Source organism: Bactrocera tryoni, chromosome 4 (assembly GCF_016617805.1).
Source record: "Bactrocera tryoni isolate S06 chromosome 4, CSIRO_BtryS06_freeze2, whole genome shotgun sequence".
NCBI classification, from domain to species: Eukaryota; Metazoa; Arthropoda; class Insecta; order Diptera; family Tephritidae; genus Bactrocera; species Bactrocera tryoni.
In genome coordinates, this window is record NC_052502.1 from 58219554 (window position 1) to 58242364 (window position 22811).

Here is a 22811-nt window from a genome sequence, read left to right on the forward strand (position 1 = left end):
TTCTTTTTATACTCTCGCAACAAAGTTGCTAAAGAGAGTATTATAGTTTTGTTCACATAACGGTTGTTTGTAAGTCCTAAAACTAACAGAGTCTGATATAGGGTTTATATACCAAAGTGATCAGGGTGACGAGTAGAGTTGAAATCCGGATGTCTGTCTGTCCGTCCGTCCGTCCGTGCAAGCTGTAACTTGAGTAACTATTGAGATATCATGATGAAACTTGGTACACGTATTTCTTGGCTCCATAAAAAGGTTAAGTTCGAAGATGGGCAAAATCGGCCTACTGCCACGCCCACAAAATGGCGAAAACCGAAAACCTATAAAGTGTCATAACTAAGCCATAAATAAAGATATTAAAGTGAAATTTGGCACAAGTGATCGCATTTGGGAGAGGCATATTTGTACGTAATTTTTTCGGAAAAGTGGGCGTGGCCCCGCCCCCTACTAAGTTTTTTGTACATATCTCGGAAACTACTATAGCTATGTCAACCAAACTCTACAGAGTCGTTTCCTTCAGGTATTTCTATATACAGTTCAAAAATGGAAGAAATCGGATAATAACCACGCCCACCTTCCATACAAATGTTATGTTGAAAAATATGTAAATGACGGATAATGAAATCTCGATTATCACTTTATCATGCGAGAGTATAAAATGTTCGGTGACACCCGAACTTAGCCCTTCCTTACTTGTTTATACAACAATTTCGAATTATAGCGAATTTCTTCATTATTTTTACTCATTTTTGAACAGCAGTAACTGTTTTTCAATTTCCACGAAATTATTAATTTTTGGTTAAATGAAGCGTCACCTTTCCAACACTATAAATCTACGACTGCAACGACATAATATATTCTAATATATCTAAAATACGAAAAGACTTTTTCGACTACGCAATATAACATTTTCTCTTTACAATAGATAGGCACATAAAATATTGTACTAAATGACGATCTATAAATTATTTGAATGGATATATGTAGGCATGTTCTTCATCTCTCTGTTCCTTGGAAACGTAAAATAGTTTTCAAAAGTCAAAAAAACACGATTTCAACTCTTCTGGTCATCTCAATCAGTAAACATACTATTAGATCGAGAAACTTAAAAAATTAAAAATATACTCACGGCTATGACAATAAATATTTTTTTAATATTTAACTTCTAATATATTATATTCGACATTTACTAAATTTTATATAATTCTACAACAATGTCACACAATCTTAAATTAGCATTAATATTTTATTTCATAAACGGTATAAAGCCACCAGCATAACCGAAAACTACGATATTTCAAGGTTATGCAACGATTCTATGCAAACATAACGCCTTAGGCATCAATGCATACAGCGCCAATTTTTGTCAGGCATATCCATTAGACCACCGCCAATAACACACAACTTGACGTACACACTTCCGCATGCTGTCAATTCTATTTCGTCACAAAACCGCCTTGCTCATTCCAAAGAAAAACTATGTCACCTCCATCTATTCTTATCTCGCCCATAAAATCCATAAAAACATGGGCGTGTAAAAACGAAACAAAATTCTCCACCAGAAAATCCAGCCGCACTTCACCAGGGCTTTAGCTTTATATCCTGCCAACCATTTGAATGGCAGTAGATGTCTTAGCCGTCCATTTGTAGATGAAGAAATTGATAAGATCTCGCGTTCAATTCCATTTACACAACTTAGCATGGAAGTAAGGTTGCTGGGAATTCATTTCTTAATTAACATTATGCATTAATATTCATTTGACCAATGACACACCACACAATTTTGTGCTTCTTTTAACATTTAGCTTTGATGACTTGGCCTGATGACTTGATATGCATGTGTACCTAAGTGTCAAATATCAGTATAATCATAAAGCTTTTATGCCATATTACTTAAGCTTTTAAGGCAATTTAATATCGCAAATAGAACCCAGATTTTTTTTAAGCTCTTATCTGCGATAGAATTTTAAGTAATATAATAAATATAGCAAATAAGAAGGAGCTAATTTAGAAGATTAGTATTTGTAATAAGGCAAAAGTGAGAACAATAGGAGCCCATATTTGATGTATAGTTAGCCTATGCTGATTACAATATGCAGTTTGCAAGCCCCTGCTGTGTTCTCTAAAGATAAGGGGTACACACTACCAATACTGAGTGTATTTTGTACTCTTATTGCTTACTAGATTGAACTCACATAAAGAGCTTGAAAAGGGCGTGACTGTTTTTACGAATGCCCTAAATAAAGCTTATTACTACGCATACCCTACACTGCGACTCAAGCACAAAAAAAACCCGATAGCTTGGGTCCTGCAGCCGCAAACTACGAGAATGCTTCAATTGGGCCAAGCTAGCAGAAGGCGAAAAGTCTTAGAACGAATATAAAGATTTTCTAAGGAAATACAGGAGGTTGGCAGGAAAAATCGATAATCCTGGAAAAACTTTTTAGTGTATTTGAAAAAATCCAAGAGGTGACGACACTTAAGAAACTAATATCTAAAAGCCCTCTTCGCCCGATCTAATTTTCAAAAGTAGCGGAGAGTGGACGGACAACTGACATGACTCATTGGAAGACCTAGTCAGTGCCTTTTCAGGGTGTAAGACAGAATCATTTCGGCAATGCTGCGGAATGCACACTGTCTATGCATGCCTTGACTGAAGGCGATTTTTAGGGGATGCTTGAAGATCAGCTATGTGCTACACTCAAGGGGAGAGGTGAAGGTAGTTGTCATACCGAAGGTAGGTAGGAACAACCCAACCTACTCAAAAGAGTTTAGGCCTATAAGCTTAACTTCCTTCCTGTTGGAAACGCTTGAGAAAATAATTTAATATCGAAAAGGCTTTTGAATATAAGGAATATGCTCTTGGAGCACTCCTAGACATTTCTGGAGCCTTCAACATAGGTGTAGATCCTGCTATACAACGCCGCATCATAAGCCTTTTGACCTCTAGACGGATAAGAGCAGAATGAAACAACGCTAAAATGACCAAGATGGAGTGATATCTCCGCCTCTATGGACATAAGTCATGAATAAACTGCTCAGGAACTTGAAAGGCAAAGCCCTTAAGATTGCGGCATATGCGGACGACATTGCCAACTTAAAAACGGGAAGGTGTCTACAGAGCTTTCGCAGTATTATGATCACCTCTCTCAATACAGTCCAGAACTGGGCTCACAAGTGGGTCTGGGGTTGAACCCGGAAAAGCGGTTCTGCTGCTGGTGTTCACAAGAAAACACAAAAAAGGGTTCACAGGCTCGCTGCGCTGTGCAAACGGGAGCTTTAAGAACAACTCTAACGGCGGCTCTTGAACTAGTACTAAACTAAACCTATAGAATTTTCGATGAAAACTGCGCAGCAAAAACGGCGGGACGACTACTGGCTGCAGAAGAATTTACATATAAAACCTTGGGCCATAGCTTGGTTGGTAATGGCGGTTGGGCAACCCTGTCTACATGAACGGACTTTTCAACTGGGAAAGAAGGTTCACAGAAAAGATAGAAAAATATGGCTGGCGTAAAGGTGTATAAGCTACGCGCAACACTGCAGGCAATTCCAGAGCAGTAACCTCGCATGGCATATCAGACTGGAATCTTGGGAAGCAGGGCTTTCAGTGGAAAGTGTCTCCAGAAGTAAGCAACTTCACTTTTACTGGGTGCCAGGCTACAAGAGCAACGAGGGAAATGAAATAATGGACTAGATTGCCAAGAATGGTATATGGCTAAAATTCCAAAACATGGTCAACATTGGGAAACTCATGCATTGTCCATACGACGATCTCGACAGAAGAATGGTGAAAAAAATCAAAACCCGATGGAACTGGCTACCAGGGCGCAAAACCGCAAAAGTCATGTGCAAAACGGTAGATTGGAAGTATACAAACTTCCTATTGGCACTCGATAGAAGAGAGAGAAGGCATCATAGACGATTACTACTCCTCTTGGACTTAGCGACTGTACTCGATCTGGTATCGCAAAGGACCAAACTGCTCAAGCATGGCTTAGAGGTCTACGAGTTTGAACTGTGAGCCAAGTTTTATCAAGGTATCTAAATTTTTTGCGATTTATCACACCACATATATATCGAGATCTAGTTTGGTTATTTCAAATGGTGCTCGATTATTTTGAAATGTTACAAAACTTTCTATGTTAAAGAATACTCTTTGAAAAGATGTTGTGTGAGTGTAAAAATTTGTGCAAATTGTGTGTATGTATAAACACAAGCATTTCTTGGTGTAAGGTGTTAAGTTATTTTAAAACACAAAGCTATAGGCCATTGCTCATTTACTATATATAGTATTCGTTTAATAGTTGAAGCAGTTAGTAGCTGATCTCGCGCAAATTACTCAGCTTCTTTTGCAAACGCTCTAACGCTTTAGAACACTCATCTTTTATACTCATATACTTGTTCATATTCATTGTTTTTATTATAGCCGGCAATACTTGTACCCATGCAAATGAAATTCAATAACTATGAGTACCTGAGCTTGCAACTAGAAAAGTGAGACTCATGTACCACTATTGCAGAAGACGAGTACGAACTATTTCACTTTATTGCCTTCGTGCGCTACCAAAGCCAAATACTACATGTGGCAGCAGCCACAGTTAAAAACAAAGGTGGCAGCACGTTTGCAAGCTAGCAGGATATGTTTACGACACTTATGGGAGTACTCAAACGGAAAGAGTTACTGGGGACTTGCTGCTTGCCAACTACACACATTCAAACCCAAGTCCATGTAGTGGCTGCGTAAACGCATGCTTGCTCTGTAGTATACACTTGTTAGTAGTGTTTAGTAGTTAGTGCTACGTCATTGGGCACTTGTGGTAAAATACTAACAATGCACACTGGCAATTGCTGAATCTACGCACCAGAGTCATTTATCTAATGGCATTGCTAACATGACTTTTCGAGTGTTCTAGTTTAATCATTTTAATTTTTACTTTTCATTTCTTTTATGCGGCTATCTGGCTTTCTGCTAATCTTTGACATGTGAATTTTATTAGAGAAGTTCTTTATAAAAATAATATAATTCGCAAAATGCAAATTAAATTGTTTAATAGTCAAACGGATGAGTGAGCGGCATCAACTTGGTGGCCAATCGACCAGCCATGTGTGGGAAGTGGCGCTGTCTTGTTGAAACCAAGTGTCGTCGAGATCGCGAGTTTCAATCTCTGGCATTAAATAGTCGGCGCAATAAGAGCGCCATTTACGGTCACGTTCTCACCGGCACCATTTTTGAAGAAATATAGACCGATGATTAGACCGGTCTCTGCGGCATCAACGGAAACTTCAAAGCCGAAGGGTTGCTACGAAGGGCATCCTTACTTTAATTTTATCCGATTGGAAGCGAGTCGGTTTTCCGATGAATTCTGGTGTTCTGGCATTGCACGTATAACTGTGGACCTCAGCAGCATGCGCTGTACAACAACCAGAACTTTTGCGACTGCGAGATTCTTCTGGCCCAGAGTAAACCGTAAGATAAAGTCAAATTCACCGTATTTTTTCATGTTCTGGCCGACTTTTTCCAGCCTGAGTTAGAAATATCTGTGTTGACACACGTTTACCGAAGCTAGCAAAGTGGCTGAGATTGATTAATAAATTTGTGGTCTACTTAAAATGCTTCGTCGATCTATGAGGACCCAATTTTAGGAGTTTGTGTTTAGCACAAAGGCCGAATATCTCAGGTAAGATTCATCAATTTTGGATCAATCCTAAGACGGGACCTAACCTAACTTATAAAAAAGAAATTGCATGGCTGTGAACTAGGTGTCATTAAGATGTGTTAGATATAGAACTGATTATTTTTTAATTTTATAATACAGTAAAAAACCTCTAAAGAATTCAGCAAAGGCTTTCTTATTTCCACGAAATAAATATACAATTTATTTCCTGCTTACATTTTCAACATCTGTGAAGCAATTCAATCCGTTTTGTATATTTTAAAGCAGCAGAAAGGAGTTTCATTGTTTTAAGGAAGTAACCAAATATTTTTTAAATTCATTATTCACTTCAAATGTGTGTATACCTCAGAGGAATCCAGTCAAATACTGTAACAAAAGATTGACAGGAATTATGCTTTTTGCCATGAAGCAGTATACAGATTTTATACTAAATATAATATTCAAAGTACTAGAGAAAGGTCAGCATCAAAAGCAAAGATAATCCTAATTCGCGAACTTATTTCACTAGCTTTCTCCAAAACAAACAGTTTTTAGTTACGACTTAAGTTTCAATTTAAAATTTTGGTATTATCGAAAACAATTCAACCTGTCAAAAAGTTTTAGTTGAGTTGTTACAGCCTTACAACTTTACCCTTTTCGAAAATTTTTTAAAGAAAACGAAATAATTATTAAAATTTTAAGTTAGCAAGTGAAGAAAATATATCAGCCGTAGCTGAGAGTGCACACGTGGGGAGTCGATTCGGCGCCGTTCGCAGCAACTTGGACTGACGTATAGAACGGCTTAGCGCATTATACATGAAGATCTTAAATTGAAAGCGTACAAAATACTACTTGTACAAAAAGCGAAGACGTCCATCTTCTCAAGCAAGGCTATATATATTTCTGCCCTAATAATGTAAATAGGCATATTTATCAACGATAATGTTTTTTTTTTTTGTTTTATTTTTTCAGCATTTCGTTACACCAATCCACACGAGCCTTTTTTGAGCGATTCCAACGAGAACAAACCTTTTTTACGGCCAGGTGTTCATGCAATATCGAATGTATGCTGGTGGGAGAAATGCATAGGCATGCCTCTATCTGAAGGTATGTTACATGACGGTCTTGCATTATCAGTTCACGTACGGCATCGATGTTTTCTGGCACGTCGGCTGTTTTTGGACTAACTTCACGGAATTCGTCTTTGAGCGAGCGTCGGCCACGATTGAATTCGTTAGCCAGTTTTCACAGTGCCATAGGATGGTGCTTCGCCAGCCATACAAAGATTTTAGTTCATCGATGCACTCTTGTCGTGATAATCCACGTCGAAAGTTGTGAAAAATGATCGCACGAAAATGTTTCCTGTATTTCAAAATAAAACAATTCACTATTAAATGATCACGTCATTTGCTACCGAAATGGTGAAATGTGATCATGACCGTAGGACGAACCGTTCCAAAGATGCGAGCGAAAATGCGGGCGACTGCGAGGCGACAACTATGAACCTAGGAGTAAAGAGGTTACAGAAATAGTTGCAAAAAGGGTTAAAAATACTTTCAAAAAGTCATATATTCCGATAGTCTCACACACCAGAGTTGTACAAATGCCCACCTCATACCATAAGAAATTTCTGACTCTTAAACAAATGTTTTTAAGGAACCCAATAGGTTTGAGCTCTAAAAGAGACGACTTTGCCTCTTCTGCCGGAAAATTATTTGACATCGCTGCTTGTAAATTCATTTATTTTTCTTCTTGCACTTGTCCAAAAGAAAGGAAAGTTCCTATCAATGAACAACCATTTCACTTGGACCAGAGAACCAGAAGAATTGGTCGCATTGGAAGTGTTGATCTACCTGAAACAAAAAAGATTACAAAGAAAAATGAACGTAAAGAAAAGCTTTCAAAACGTCATTCAACATCAACACTTACCAGAAAAGTATCAGCTGGAACACGTGACCATTCAGATCAGCCAGACTCTCCTACAGACGACAACAATGGAGGTGCGTCGCACATGGATTCTTCCAAAAACGATGCTGATGATGAATTTTCTCTTCCATCCTCTAAAACCAAACAAAACACACTAGTATTAGAACACACTTCTTTAGCTGCCCAAAGATTTGGAGTAAGTGATAGAGCAGCGGCCTTGATTGTTTCATCTGCTTTTCTGGATGCCAAAAAAGCAGATTTGATAACAGAGGATCAGGCTAACTTTGTCACTGACAAATGCAAGATTACTCGGGCAAACAAAATTGTTGCAGTTAAGCTCCAAAACACCGAAAGTATTGACTCTGTATATGGGCTGTATTTTGACGGCCGCAAAGAAAATACACTTACATAAGTCAGCGAAGATGAAAAGTACTAGCGCGACACTGTCAAAGAGGAACATATTTCTCTTATAGCGGAACCTGGTTGTCATTACTTTGGCCACGTCACCTCTCCTTCCGGGTCAGCTGAGGGTGAGACGCAAGCTATATGGCAACATTTACAAGACAATTCAGTTGATGTGGAACATCTAGAAGTTGTCGGTGCTGATGGCACCAACACGAGCACAGGTTGGAAAGGTGGAATCATTCAGAAACTAGAAGAAAGAATAGGAAGGCCATTACAGTGGGTTGTTTGTCGTCTACATTTCAACGAACTTCCATTTCGTGCTCTTTTCGAACACATAGATGGTATCTCAAAGGGTCCAAATACATTCTCTGGTGACATAGGTAAACTGCTCCCTGATTGTGAGAAGTTGCCTGTTGTCAAATTTGAAAGTTTTCCATCCTGCCAATTACCTTCTGAGGTTATTAATCCGACCCAACTTAGCACAGACCAAGCTTATCTCTATAAAATATCAGAAGCTGTTATTTCCGGTCAATGTTCCTCAGATTTAGCGTCGATGCATCCAGGTAACATGTGCAAATCTCGCTGGCTCACCTGTGCAAATAGAATTCTGAGATTATACATTTCTACTGACAAACCAACAAAGGAAATAAAGATTTTGGTCAAGTACATACTTACAGTTTACTCACCTTTGTGGTTCTCAATAAGATTCAACAGTTCAATCAAAGATGGCTCGCGCCATCTCTATGCTGCAATTCAAAGGTCGAGATACTTACCTGCTAAACTGCGCAAGGTTGTCGATTCATCCATTCAACAGAATGCTTTCTTTGCTCTTCCAGAAAACATTCTCCTTAGTATGATGACTGACGAACGGATAGAAGTCAGAAAGTTGGCCCTTGACCGTCTTCTGGCAGCCAGAGAAGCAGAGTCTGACACTGTAAATGGAAGGGTTAGATGTAATAAAGTGCCAAAGCTGAATTTCAAAGCTAATAATTATTACGATATGATTAACTGGAAGACTATTACCTTGACTGTTCCACCAGTTCTTTGTTCAGTTTCTAACGAAGAACTCATAAAAGGGCTGTCGGGAGATACTGAAAGAAGCCTGACATATGGTTGGTTGGTTGGGTTGGGCTTGGGAGGAACTCGAAGAGCAGCCACCTCCACGCGGTGGGTTCTGGGTGACCAATACGGGTTAGCTGAGAGCTGCAACAATTTTCACCTTGCACTGTGGCGCGCCGCCTTTTCGCTCGTATCTCGGGAACGGTTCGTCCTACTGCCATTATCACACATACCATTTCGGTAGCAAATGACGTGACAAATAACTTTTGTTTTATACATTTTGCCTTGAGATGCGTATTTCAGGCGCTAGGTAGACAATTTCACGATTTAAGGCGAATTTCCGAAATTTCAAGGCCGGAGTTGGGGTTGAAGATGCAATCGGATCTCAAAACAAAAGGTTGCATTGGAATCAGGAAGTACTTAGGCAACTTTTCCGCATTATTAGAAATCCCGAAACGAAAAAAGTCCGGTATCGACCCACCCTAATGGGGAATATTTCTGAATTCGATGACTCGTTCGAGCATTTCGACTAGTAATTGGCGAATGACACTCTTAATGTTTTGCTCCAAGGCCTAAATCGAAGCGGATTGTCCGCATAGACTTTAGACCTCCTCAGGAACGAGTCTAACGGTGTGATATAACACCTCCTCGGTGGCCAATCGACCCGCCCAAAATGTGAAATTATCTGCTCATCGATACGCTGTGTGGGAAGTAGCGCCATATTGTTGAAACCAAATGTCGGCGAGTTCACGAGCTTAAATTTTAAGCATCAAATTTTCGGTTTTCATGGTGTGATAACGGCCGCCATTGACGGTTACGTTCTCACCGGCATCTTTTTTGAAGAAATATGGACTGATGACTCCACCGGCCAACCTAAACCGTTGTTTTCTTATGAAAAATATGGCAGCTCTTGAATCTCTTCAGGTTACTCTTCGTCCCAAATACGGCAATTTTTCTTGTTTACATACTCATTGAGCCAGAAATGGGTCTCATCGCAGGAAAAAAATTTGGCTCGATCGTTGGATCTTCTTGGAACTTTTCAAGAGCACATAGAGTGAAACTATGTCTCTTGGAAAGGTCGAGTGGCATCAGTTCTTGCAAAAGTTGTATTTTGTACACTTTCAATTTAAGATCTCGACGTAAAATGCGCCAAGTCGTTCCATACGTCAGTCCGAGTTGCTACGATCGGCACCGAATCGACTCTCCACGGAACACATTCCTTACATAACATGAATTTTCGTAATAACGTTGAACGATTAGTAAACGTTGTTTAGGCGTAAGTTTGATGAAAATACTTTACTATAACATACGTCTCACACGTGATCTGTCAAAGAAGGACTAATGAAAAGAGTATATATGAATTATGTATCGATTTTTATTAAAAAATGAGACTGAAAAAAATTGCACCCTGGAAAAGACAGCGCTTATAGGCCAGATAAGCGAAAACGGAAAAGCTCCTTCCAAAATTGCTGAAATAATGTCTAGATCTTACAAAATATGCATACGACTCAACGAACCTCAACTTTTTCAACGAATTAACTGGACGAAACCACTGCTGTCAAAACTACACATCAAAACTGGACTCGGATTTGCAAATGTCCACAGAGACAAACCAGTACAATTTTAAAACACATATCTTGGAGCGACAAAACTAAAATAAATTAGTTAGCCCCAGATGGAAAAATAATCGTACGCGTCTATCCCTTAACCCTTGGTATACGAAAAAAGCCATGAAACATGGTAATAGAGTTAAGATGGCCCAACAAGAAACAAATCCTGATATCGGATTGGCCTGCACAAATATCAGTGCTAAATCCAATTGAACATTTATGGAATAATAACAAGGCACTAGAGCAAGATAAAAATGTTAAAAAATGATGTTAAAAGAATGTAAGTACATAATTTTTAAAACAAAACGTATATCTCTGTATGTCCAAAAGTGCTAAATTTAAAGAACAAATGACCTTCTTTTATTTGAAAACCAAATGTGCTATTTGTGTGTCCACTATAAGATCACGTGGAAATCTGGAATAAAAGGTATATTAAGTTTACAACGAGGATTGTATCACCCAGAAAGATTGGTCTGGTACTCTTTACATAAGTATATAATCAGGAAGACGAGCGGAGTTGATTCAGCCATGCTCGTCTGTCTTCATATACGCCAACTAGTCCCCAAGGTTTTGAAATATTAATCTGAAATTATTGCATATGGCCCCAGGAAAGCATATTGCTGCCATACAAACTGAACGATCAAAATCAAGATGTTGTATGGAATCTCATTTACTTATGAAGAGTATTTCAATTTCTAAGCAACCGAAGATAAAGTTTTTTCTTATTTTATATAGGAAGAGTATAACTCAAAAACAAGTAAGACAATTGAAACATTTCTTCTTTAATTTTTTTTTTTTAAATAGGGTTTTCACAAGTCTCATAAAGTTATAAGTTATAACGATTCGAAAATATAGCATTGAGAAGTGTAAATGTGTGAACTCATTTTTGTATGAAATCGAACAATAATTTTTTTAAACAAGTGTAAAAATTTATAATTTTACGATTTTTCGATGCCTTACGACGGGTTGTGAATACCCCAAATACTCGTATGTTTAATACCTACCATAAACAGAAGTTATCTACTATTATAGTTGTCAGTCATTTAAATAAAATTAACAATGCAATAAATTCCAAAAATTTAAAATATGAAGTTAGGAACATTTAAATATGATAACAAACCACAATCGTGCAGTATATCTGCTCAACATTTTAATACAAAATTTGCCGTTCTATTCTCAAGAAAAATTTGACACATTGGCCCCGTAGAGAAATTTATTTCTGCTTTCAGTGAAGGCAATCATGGCTGTAAACTCAAACAAATATTTTAAATATATTCAATATTTACGAAAATTATAATGCAAAATAATTTTTATCAAGATATTATTTTTATTAGACGAATCTTCACGGTTGTAAATTTGTGAGAATCCTTAAAACATGAGCAAAAGAAGGGTTATATTTAAAACCAGTAGAAATACGATAGCTGTCTAACGAAAAACGGCAGAAATAGTAAACTCATTCGAACAAAAATATTTGAGTTAAATTTTATCTGAGCAACTACTACACTATTTTGAAATAAATTTGGTCCATAACATTAGCGTATCATGCACGACTCGTTCGTAACAATATAAAATGTAGTTATGAAACAACAACAAAAATATCGGAACAAATAGTGCCTTGAAGATTTAACACTTTTCATGTAAATATAATAAAAATCGAACCAAAAGTTTACAATGGCCTCAAAAATTCGAATATGGCAATCTCATAGCCTATTGCTGACTTTGACATTGCTTTCCAACAAGTCCCTGACTGGCCCCACAATGAATCGCAGGATTAGACAACAACTTGTACAAACGCCCAATTATAAATTCATAAATTTTATTACAAGCAAGCTGCATGTGAGTATATGTACGAAAATCTGAAAAGTTCATCAAACCAAATTTATTTAATTAACTTTGTTTTTTTTTTAATACCGCTTTATCGGCGGTTGGAAGTTTTGTTTGGCGCCAGCACTTAAATGGGGGAAAATAAACGAATGAATGGGAGTTAAGCTCTACATTATTCGCACTTGTGCGCTTTGACAAGCAACAATAACACAATCATGAGTGTCATAAATGTGGGCAAAAATTAATGAAGAGCATAATGCGTTTATAAACTCCTTTGTGTGTCCGTATGTGGGTATGTTATGAATATGGAATCATTTATATGTGGAGTATTAGTCTATGCCCAACTTTCATTACTTCGATATACTGGCTTTATTGAAAATTTTGTTTATTTGTTATGAGCAATTTAGAGTTGAAACATAATGTCAATTACAAAATGACTTTATTAGGTATTCCAAAGAATTATCAAACTAAGCATACTAGGGAGAGCATGAAAAAATATTCACCACAAATGGTTGTATAGACATATAAATTTTTGTTCATTATGAATTGCAAAGTCTGTTGCCAGTTTAATACTTCTATATAAATATGGGCTGAGGCAGAAATTCAAGCATGCACATATGTATATCGAAATATAATGAGACATTTATATAGTAACAGTAAAAACACAAGGAGAAAACTCTTAGTATTATACTTTCACTTTGAGTTATACTCTTTTTAGATTTCTATGAAATGGTAGAAGTATTTTATTTGAAACATGTGTATATATTGCTCACGTGGTTTAGTGATTAGAGGTATGCTTTGGTAGCATAGCATGGAAATACAATATATAGCAGTTGGACTGATTTTCTGATTAAAACCAAAAAAATATGGCCTACAATTGCAAACCTCTGAGCATTTGATTTAAAAACAAAAACTCTGAAACTTAACACTATTTAGGTTTTACATTTTTCGAGTCACACCAAGGCATGCATATAAGATCTAAATAGGAAACATTTAATAACATTTTTTCTTTGTGAGTAATCGACTTACTATTTTTTACGCCTAAAATGAATTCAGACTTAATTTTGGTGGCAATCGCCTGAGTAGATGATCCATATTTCGTGTTCAAGAATCAGGCGAATACAAGAGTTTTTTACCCGCAACTTGGAGTTAGCAGATGTTCATTAAAGGGGTTAATGCATGATGACTTAAACCTGTTTTACTTCAAATTTCAAATAACTAGCCGACAAAACTCTCTATATTTGCCTATTCGCCTGGAATTTTGCCATGTTGAAATGGCCAAAGAAGACAACAAATTGATAAATTGCCTGTTGTGACCCATTTTGATCTAAACGGAAATGTAAAAATGCAGACTTGCCTTATATTGAGTGAGTCAAATCCACAAATACTTCATGAAACGGGACTTCACCCAGAAAGAGTCACACTCTGAGCATTATGCGGAGCCCAGTTTCGAAACAAGTTGTATTTACGGGCCAAATTTCCTTGAAGAAAACCGTGTACCAGCAACTGTATATCTACAACGTTATTTAAAGATATTGAATAAGTTATTTTATCGAAAAATGAGCCGAAGACGTATCCTTTTCATAATCGTTTGATTCCAGAAAGATGGAGCAACTGTACAAATTATTATTATGCAGAGCGCCAACAAAAAATTTAAAACAAATTGATATCATTAAACTCCTCTTTCAGCTAGCCCTCAAGGCCACCTGACACGACTGCCCAATACTATTTTAAGAGTGTTATGTTAAATAAAAGGTGTACAAAACAAAACCTATAAAACTTACTGAATTGAAACAGTTCATTAAATTGACAATTAAAGCTATCACGAATTCAACCATTCAGGCTACAAAAAAAAATTGCTTTACAGTAAAAAAATATAAACTTAATGCATTGATAAAAATAAAATGTCGCTAGTTAATGGAACTTTCTGAAAAAAAACACATCGTTCAAGAGTCATATCTGCATTTTCTATACGTCGTAAAGGACGGACTGCGTCACTGATAGAATTGGCACAGATACCACTTAAAGCATCCGTATGTTCATTTCATCAGGTGGAAATTCAGGTTCCCATATCATCTGCCTATTGACGACTGTGGGTTTATCGTTCTCTTAGTACGTCAGAGTGGACCTTTTTTCCCGCACTATCTTTGCATAATAATCCCTCGAAATCCTTAAGTTCATAATATGCTTATGAAAAAGACAGCTTGGAAACTAGTTTTACCACAAGATTTACAGCTGGCTTTTGCTGAAATATATTACTTTTCAGTTCGGCCGGTTCTAGTTCACAATAAACAATTCCGATATATATTTTGGAGACTTCAATTATTTTCTGTTTTGAAAGTATCTTTTACTAATCTCTTTTTCATGCATTATTTTTAAAGAAACTTGCACAGTTTATGGTGGCTGCAGTCCACAAGTGTACTATTTTCTGCTGACATGAAAAGTCCTTTCCTAAACCACATATCTCGATTAATATATATCCATAGTCTTACCCCCCATCAATTATTATTCTAAATGTATTGCCTTGTAAATTGTTAAATTTGGTCTTAATATATAGTATGTTTCAATATCCTCCTCAAAATACAATACAAATACACCATGTTGCAATTCCATTAACAGTTTCTTAAACTTAAATTTAAAATACATTACATAAGCCAATCTATGTTCCAGCTTTGCAGCCTAGCGATGACAAATAAACCACAACCACTATGTTGCTATGCAAGTCATTAAACAATATCGCTACTTTTCAAGCCAAATTACCAACCAGCAAACAAAGTGAAGTATCCACACCAGACAATCAAAAAACTTTGGCCTCAATCAAACTGCAAAATGGCCAAACGCTCACAACTCAAAATGTGTTGATTACTAAAATAAGAACCAAAAACTTTTACTTAAGCAAATGGACCACAAAAAACATAGCACAGTGAAACAATGAGCGCTTTCATACAGCAATTTGCACCTCGCGATGACCGAAACATTCGAAGCGCGCAGGCGGTGGCTATTGTCGCACAAGTGCACCAGGCGCTTTAAACTTTGTCCACTGGTAGACCGTCGGTAATTTTTGCATCCACTTTCGTTGGCGCTAATAAACAATAGAAAGTTTGCTTTTAGTTATTTGCCGACTAATGAAGAAATATACACTTTAGAGAGTTGAATTCAGTTGAATTGAGTTGCTTTGAAAATACAGCAATTTCGAGGGAAATTTATGAAAGCCGCAGCTAGGTGAAATTTATTAAATTTTCGGCTTGATTAAAGTGTAAATAAAAAACGTTTCTTTAACGTACATGGCTTTGACTTTAAAATTTAGCATTAGAAACGTCCGTTACTCATACGTCATGCATGCCCACATATGTGCTGCTGCTGCTATGGACAGTTCCCATAAGTTCATATTTGGCAAGGAGAAGGAAACTAGTATTTCATGCACGTTCGATGTGCAAACAAATGCATACAAACATACATTACGTTGTGTGCTTGTGTGTGTATATCGTAATGGTATTTTTATGTTGCATCACGTCGCGTGGTCAAAAGTCATGTTCAGTTGTCTGCTGCAAGAGTCACACTATGCCAAAGAGGAGAAAAAAACGGCAGTTTCACTCACTTAAGACAACTAGTCAAAAGCAAAGTAAAGAAAAAACATGTGAGTAGTTCAATCAAAATAAATATAAAAACTGAAATCAGTGTGACCGTGTTGCCACAGGTTGAGCTATTGAAGGATCGGCATATTTTAATAATAAATTGTTATCTATAATTTCGGCATCATAATGTCTAATAATAGTAGGAATTTGTACTTTCGAGGTGACCTATTGGTCCAAATATTATTAGAGTAGTCGAAAAAGTTTCGTATTTGGTTGCAGTCGTATATCTCCAGTGCTACCAATCACATTGTGTCATACCATACCTTTCCAACGAGGTAAGATTTTAAGCTTCACTTAACCATAAAAATTAAATTCGAGGAAGTTGAAATAAAGTTACAGCTGCTCAAAAAAGTGAAAATAATGAAAAAAATTCACTATATTTTGAAATTTTTATTGTATAAAAAGTGGAAAAGTGCTACGCAAGCCGCCAATAAAATTTGTGATCGTTTACGGATACGATGCTGTATCAGTTCGTGTAGCCCAACAATGGTTTGCTCGTTTCAGTTCATGGAATTTCGAAATTTCGACTTACACTGATGAAAAGTTGTACATTTATGGAATAATGTCTCTAGCGGAAAAATGCCAAAAAGTGGTTGAATCAAAATAGTATGTATTTGTTTATTTATTTATTACTATAAATATAAAAAAATAAGTTAAAATTTGATTAGAAATACGAAAAGGCTTTTCCGACTACCGCTATATGTGATAGGCAGCCAACGCAAGCTCTGTGAAAGCATTTGACCATTTTGTCAAATAAAACTGACTAAGACTTTATTTTGAATTAAAAGGTGACTCTGATATTTGACTTGCTATACTGGCACATTTCTAATCAGCCTTAAAACCGGGTATTCATTTGTTGTTTCAAAGGTGGAACTAGACGCCGCAAATGATTAGAAATCATATACATACTTCATTCAATCTTCAATCCTAATGTAACCACAATAATCCAAACAATTTTGAATATATCTCCAATCCTTTACTAACACTAGAAGCCAAGAGACGGATCTCGAATAAATTAAGCGGATCTATGAACTCTTCTTACAATACCATTTGGTTAAAGCATTGTTTTAAGTCGCACATTCCAACCATAATATATATTTACGCTATGTGGCAGCACTGCCTCCACAAAAGCAAAGCAATAGCAAATAGTCAGAGCCATCACTTCAACTTGCAACGGATATTACAAGGTGTTGTATAAACATTGACTGTACATGTCCTTAAAGCGAAATTAGATTCAATACACAACAGTAAAAGAAGCGGAAGGCTGTATAATGCCATACAAAAAACAATTGAATGAGTGAGAGAAAAGCTGAAGTAAATTTAGGAAAGTAAACTCAATGTTCGCCCGTCAGAGACAAGACAACAATGGGTATAGTTAAACCACCAGGCCAAAGGATGGCAAATAAAAACGATATTTCATCAGCATTGAAACTGTAGTTAAAGCATTATTGTTTTTCTTTCTACAACTGCTGGTGGTGGTGAGGGCTGCTTTCACCGCCTACAACCCAATATAATTTTGATTTATTTACCACGTTGAGTCGGTCACGCTTAAACCGTTCGGTTAATCAATGTTTAAGCAGAAACGAACACAAGCAAACGGTCAAGTCAATAACGTAGAAAGGAAGTAAAGTATGTGCGTAAGCTCGAGAAAAATGGTGAAGTTGATACCTATAAGAACTGAGGCTTAGCCACTTAACATGGCCGAATACTAAACAACAGCTTGGGCGTAACGCGTTGCTTTCTTTTGGAGATTAATAACCAGCACTTTTGTTACAGTTACTACTATTTCTAACTATGGTGTAGCAATTTTTGTTTCTTCCTTCAAACATTTAGGTTTCATACATATAGTTTTCCCAAAGATTTTCATGCTAACACACACATATTTTTGAGGCATAAAGACATATAATATTTTATAGCATATATGAGAGTATATTATTTAACATATATGTAGGCATGTACTAAGGCAGCTCTCTATAATTATTTTTCTATTTTCCAGCCTCATTGCTGTTATCTTTTTATACCACTCAGAACATGGAGTGGTAGTATTGTGGTAATTAGAGAAATTATTTCGTGTTTCTAATCAAACTCATTTTATATTTATAATGAACTTTAATAAACCAAACATGTATCATTTTGGGTCGACCACATTTTGCAATTTTTCCGCTAGAGACATTATTCCATCAGAGTAAACATTTTCTGGCTTCTCCGCGAAAAACTGCGACAGTAATTTTCACAGGCTTCTCTTAAAGCCAACTTTTTACTCTATTAAGGGAGTTCTCCATGGATCGAAACAAATGGTAATCCGATGGTGCAAGGTCGGGGCTATATGGTGTATGCATCAAAACTTCTCAGCCAATCTTTCACAGTTTTTGCAGAGTCATTAAATATGCATGGTCTAACGTTATCCCTATTGGACATGAAGCCCTTTCTGTTGATCAGTTCTGGCCTTTTTTTCGATTGCTTGCTTCGATCTCATCAGTTGTTGACAGTAAAATGTAGATTTATTCGATCAGGCTGGTGTAGCTCATAGTGGATGATTCTTTTCCAATCCCACAAAACATTCAGCATAACCTTTCGAGGCATCAATCCTGGCTTTGCGACCATTTATTGAGCTTCACCACTCTTGGATGATGGCATTTGCACATTATTTTCATATTTGAGCCACTTTTCGTCTCCTGTTACCATTCGCTTCAGAAATGGTTCGATTTTATTTCGTTTCAGCAAAAAATCACAGATGTTAATTAGGTCCATTAAATTTCTCACAGACAGTTCATGTAGTAACGCAAACATCGAGCTTCTTTTTGCCAACCAGGCTTTTTTAAATGAATTTAAAACCGTTTGATGATGAATGCTTAAGTTCCTTATCGATGTCAAGGCTGCTTATGTGACAGTCTGGTCAATCTTTTTCATAATTTCGTCGACTTTTTCAACGATAGGTTGTTCAGAACGAAGGTACCTCTTTCACATCAGAAATGACCAGAGCAGAGCGAACCATTGGTGTGCTACGGTAATTTTTACAAATTTCATTAATGGCTTGTTGGCATTCTTGCTTTTTATACTCTCGCAACAAAGTTGCTAAAGAAAGTATTATGGTTTTGTTCACATAACAGTTCAAACACTAAGTCCTAAAACTAAAAGAGTCTGATATAAGGGTTTATATACCAAAGTGATCAGGGTGACGAAGTAGAGTTGAAATCCGGATGTCTGTCTGTCCGTCCGTCCGTCCGTGCAAGCTGTAACTTGAGTAACTATTGAGATATCATGATGAAACTTGGTACACGTATTTCTTGGCTCCATAAAAAGGTTAAGCTGGAAGATGGGCAAAATCGGCCAACTGCCAGGCCCACAAAATGGCGAAAACCGAAAACCTATAAAGTGTCATAACTAAGCCATAAATAAAGATATTAAAGTGAAATTTGGCACAAAGGATCGCATTAGGGAGAGGCATATTTGAACGTAATTCTTTTGGAAAAGTGGGCGTGGCCCCGCCCCCTACTAAGTTTTTTGTACATAGCTCGGAAACTACTATAGCTATGTCAACCAAACTCTATAGAGTCGTTTCCTTCAGGCTTTTCCATATACAGTTCAAAAATGGAAGAAATCGGATAATAACCACGCCCACCTTCCATACAAATGTTATGTTGAAAAATATGTAAATGACGGATAATGAAATCTCGATTATCACTTTATCATGCGAGAGTATAAAATGTTCGGTGACACCCGAACTTAGCCCTTCCTTACTTGTTTATACAACAATTTCGAATTATAGCGAATTTCTTCATTATTTTTACTCATTTTTGAACAGCAGCAACTGTTTTTCAATTTCCACGAAATTATTAATTTTTGGTTAAATGAAGCGTCACCTTTCAACACTATAAATCTACGACTGCAACGACATAATATATTCTAATATATCTAAAATACGAAAAGACTTTTTCGACTACGCAATATAACATTTTCTCTTTAGAATAGATAGGCACATAAAAAATATTGTTGCTAAATGACGATCTATAAATTATTTGAATGGATATATGTAGGCATGTTCTTCATCTCTCTGTTCATGGAAACGTAAAATAGTTTTCAAAAGTCAAAAAAACACGATTTCAACTCTTCTGGTCATCTCAATCAGTAAAAATACTATTAGATCAAGAAACTTAAAAAATTAAAAAATATACTCACGGCTATGACAATAAATATTTTTTTAATATTTAACTTCTAATATATTATATTCGACATTTACTAAATTTTATATAATTCTACAACAATGTCACACAATCTTAAATTAGCATTAATATTTTATTTCATAAACGGTATAAAGCCACCAGCATAACCGAAAACTACGATATTTCAAGGTTATGCAACGATTCTATGCAAACATAAGGCCTTAGGCATCAATGCATACAGCGCCAATTTTTGTCAGGCATATCCATTAGACCACCGCCAATAACACACAACTTGACGTACACACTTCCGCATGCTGTCAATTCTATTTCGTCACAAAACCGCCTTGCTCATTCCAAAGAAAAACTATGTCACCTCCATCTATTCTTATCTCGCCCATAAAATCCATAAAAACATGGGCGTGTAAAAACGAAACAAAATTCTCCACCAGAAAATCCAGCCGCACTTCACCAGGGCTTTAGCTTTATATCCTGCCAACCATTTGAATGGCAGTATGTATGATCTTAGCCGTCCATTTGTAGATGATGAAGAAATTGATAAGATCATTTTTACACAACTTAGCATGGAAGTAAGGTTGCATTTCATTTCTTAATTAACGCCATTAATATTCATTTGACCAATGACACACCACACAATTTTGTGCTTCTTTTAACATTTAGCTTTGATGACTTGGCCTGATGACTTGATATGCATGTGTACCTAAGTGTCAAATATCAGTATAATCATAAAGCTTTTATGCCATATTACTTAAGCTTTTAAGGCAATTTAATATCGCAAATAGAACCCAGATTTTTTTTAAGCTCTTATCTGCGATAGAATTTTAAGTAATATAATAAATATAGCAAATAAGAAGGAGCTAATTTAGAAGATTAGTATTTGTAATAAGGCAAAAGTGAGAACAATAGGAGCCCATATTTGATGTATAGTTAGCCTATGCTGATTACAATATGCAGTTTGCAAGCCCCTGCTGTGTTCTCTAAAGATAAGGGGTACACACTACCAATACTGAGTGTATTTTGTACTCTTATTGCTTACTAGATTGAACTCACATAAAGAGCTTGAAAAGGGCGTGACTGTTTTTACGAATGCCCTAAATAAAGCTTATTACTACGCATACCCTACACTGCGACTCAAGCACAAAAAAAACCCGATAGCTTGGGTCCTGCAGCCGCAAACTACGAAGAAATGCTTCAATTGGGCTAAGCTAGCAGAAGGCGAAAAGTCTTAGAACGAATATAAAGATTTTCTAAGAAATACAGGAGGTTGGTGTGCAGGAAAAATCGATAATCCTGGAAAAACTTTTTAGTGTATTTGAAAAAATCCAAGAGGTGACGACACTTAAGAAACTAATATCTAAAAGCCCCGCTTCGCCCGATCTAATTTTCAAAAGTAGCGGAGAGTGGACGGACAACTGACATGACTCATTGGAAGACCTAGTCAGTGCCTTTTCAGGGTGTAAGACAGAATCATTTCGGCAATGCTGCGGAATGCACACTGTCTATGCATGCCTTGACTGAAGGCGATTTTTAGGGGATGCTTGAAGATCAGCTATGTGCTACACTCAAGGGGAGAGGTGAAGGTAGTTGTCATACCGAAGGTAGGTAGGAACAACCCAACCTACTCAAAAGAGTTTAGGCCTATAAGCTTAACTTCCTTCCTGTTGGAAACGCTTGAGAAAATAATTTAATATCGAAAAGGCTTTTGAATATAAGGAATATGCTCTTGGAGCACTCCTAGACATTTCTGGAGCCTTCAACATAGGTGTAGATCCTGCTATACAACGCCGCATCATAAGCCTTTTGACCTCTAGACGGATAAGAGCAGAATGAAACAACGCTAAAATGACCAAGATGGAGTGATATCTCCGCCTCTATGGACATAAGTCATGAATAAACTGCTCAGGAACTTGAAAGGCAAAGCCCTTAAGATTGCGGCATATGCGGACGACATTGCCAACTTAAAAACGGGAAGGTGTCTACAGAGCTTTCGCAGTATTATGATCATCACCTCTCTCAATACAGTCCAGAACTGGGCTCACAAGTGGGTCAGGGGTTGAACCTGGAAAAGCGGATCTGCTGCTGGTGTTCTGAAAACACAAAAAAAAGGGTTCAGAGGCTCGCTGCGCTGTGCAAACAGGAGCTTTAAGAACAACTCTAACGGCGGCTCTTGAACTAGTACTAAACTAAACCTATAGAATTTTCGATGAAAACTGCGCAGCAAAAACGGCGGGACGACTACTGGCTGCAGAAGAATTTACATATAAAACCTTGGGCCATAGCTTGGTTGGTAATGGCGGTTGGGCAACCCTGTCTACATGAACGGACTTTTCAACTGGGAAAGAAGGTTCACAGCAAAGATAGAAAAATATGGCTGGCGTAAAGGTGTATAAGCTACGCGCAACACTGCAGGCAATTCCAGAGCAGTAACCTCGCATGGCATATCAGACAGGAATCTTGGGAAGCAGGGCTTTCAGTGGAAAGTGTCTCCAGAAGTAAGCAACTTCACTTTTACTGGGT

General features: G+C 37.0%; 1 long non-coding RNA gene across 1 annotated transcript; it reads left to right on the forward strand.

The window, feature by feature from the left end:
• The first annotated feature begins 1348 nt into the window (after positions 1-1348).
• On the forward strand, positions 1349-6665 carry LOC120776098. The gene is made up of 3 exons (XR_005705385.1): positions 1349-4037; positions 5055-5678; positions 6627-6665. It is a non-coding gene; the product is annotated as an uncharacterized LOC120776098 (long non-coding RNA).
• The last annotated feature ends 16146 nt before the right edge of the window (positions 6666-22811 follow it).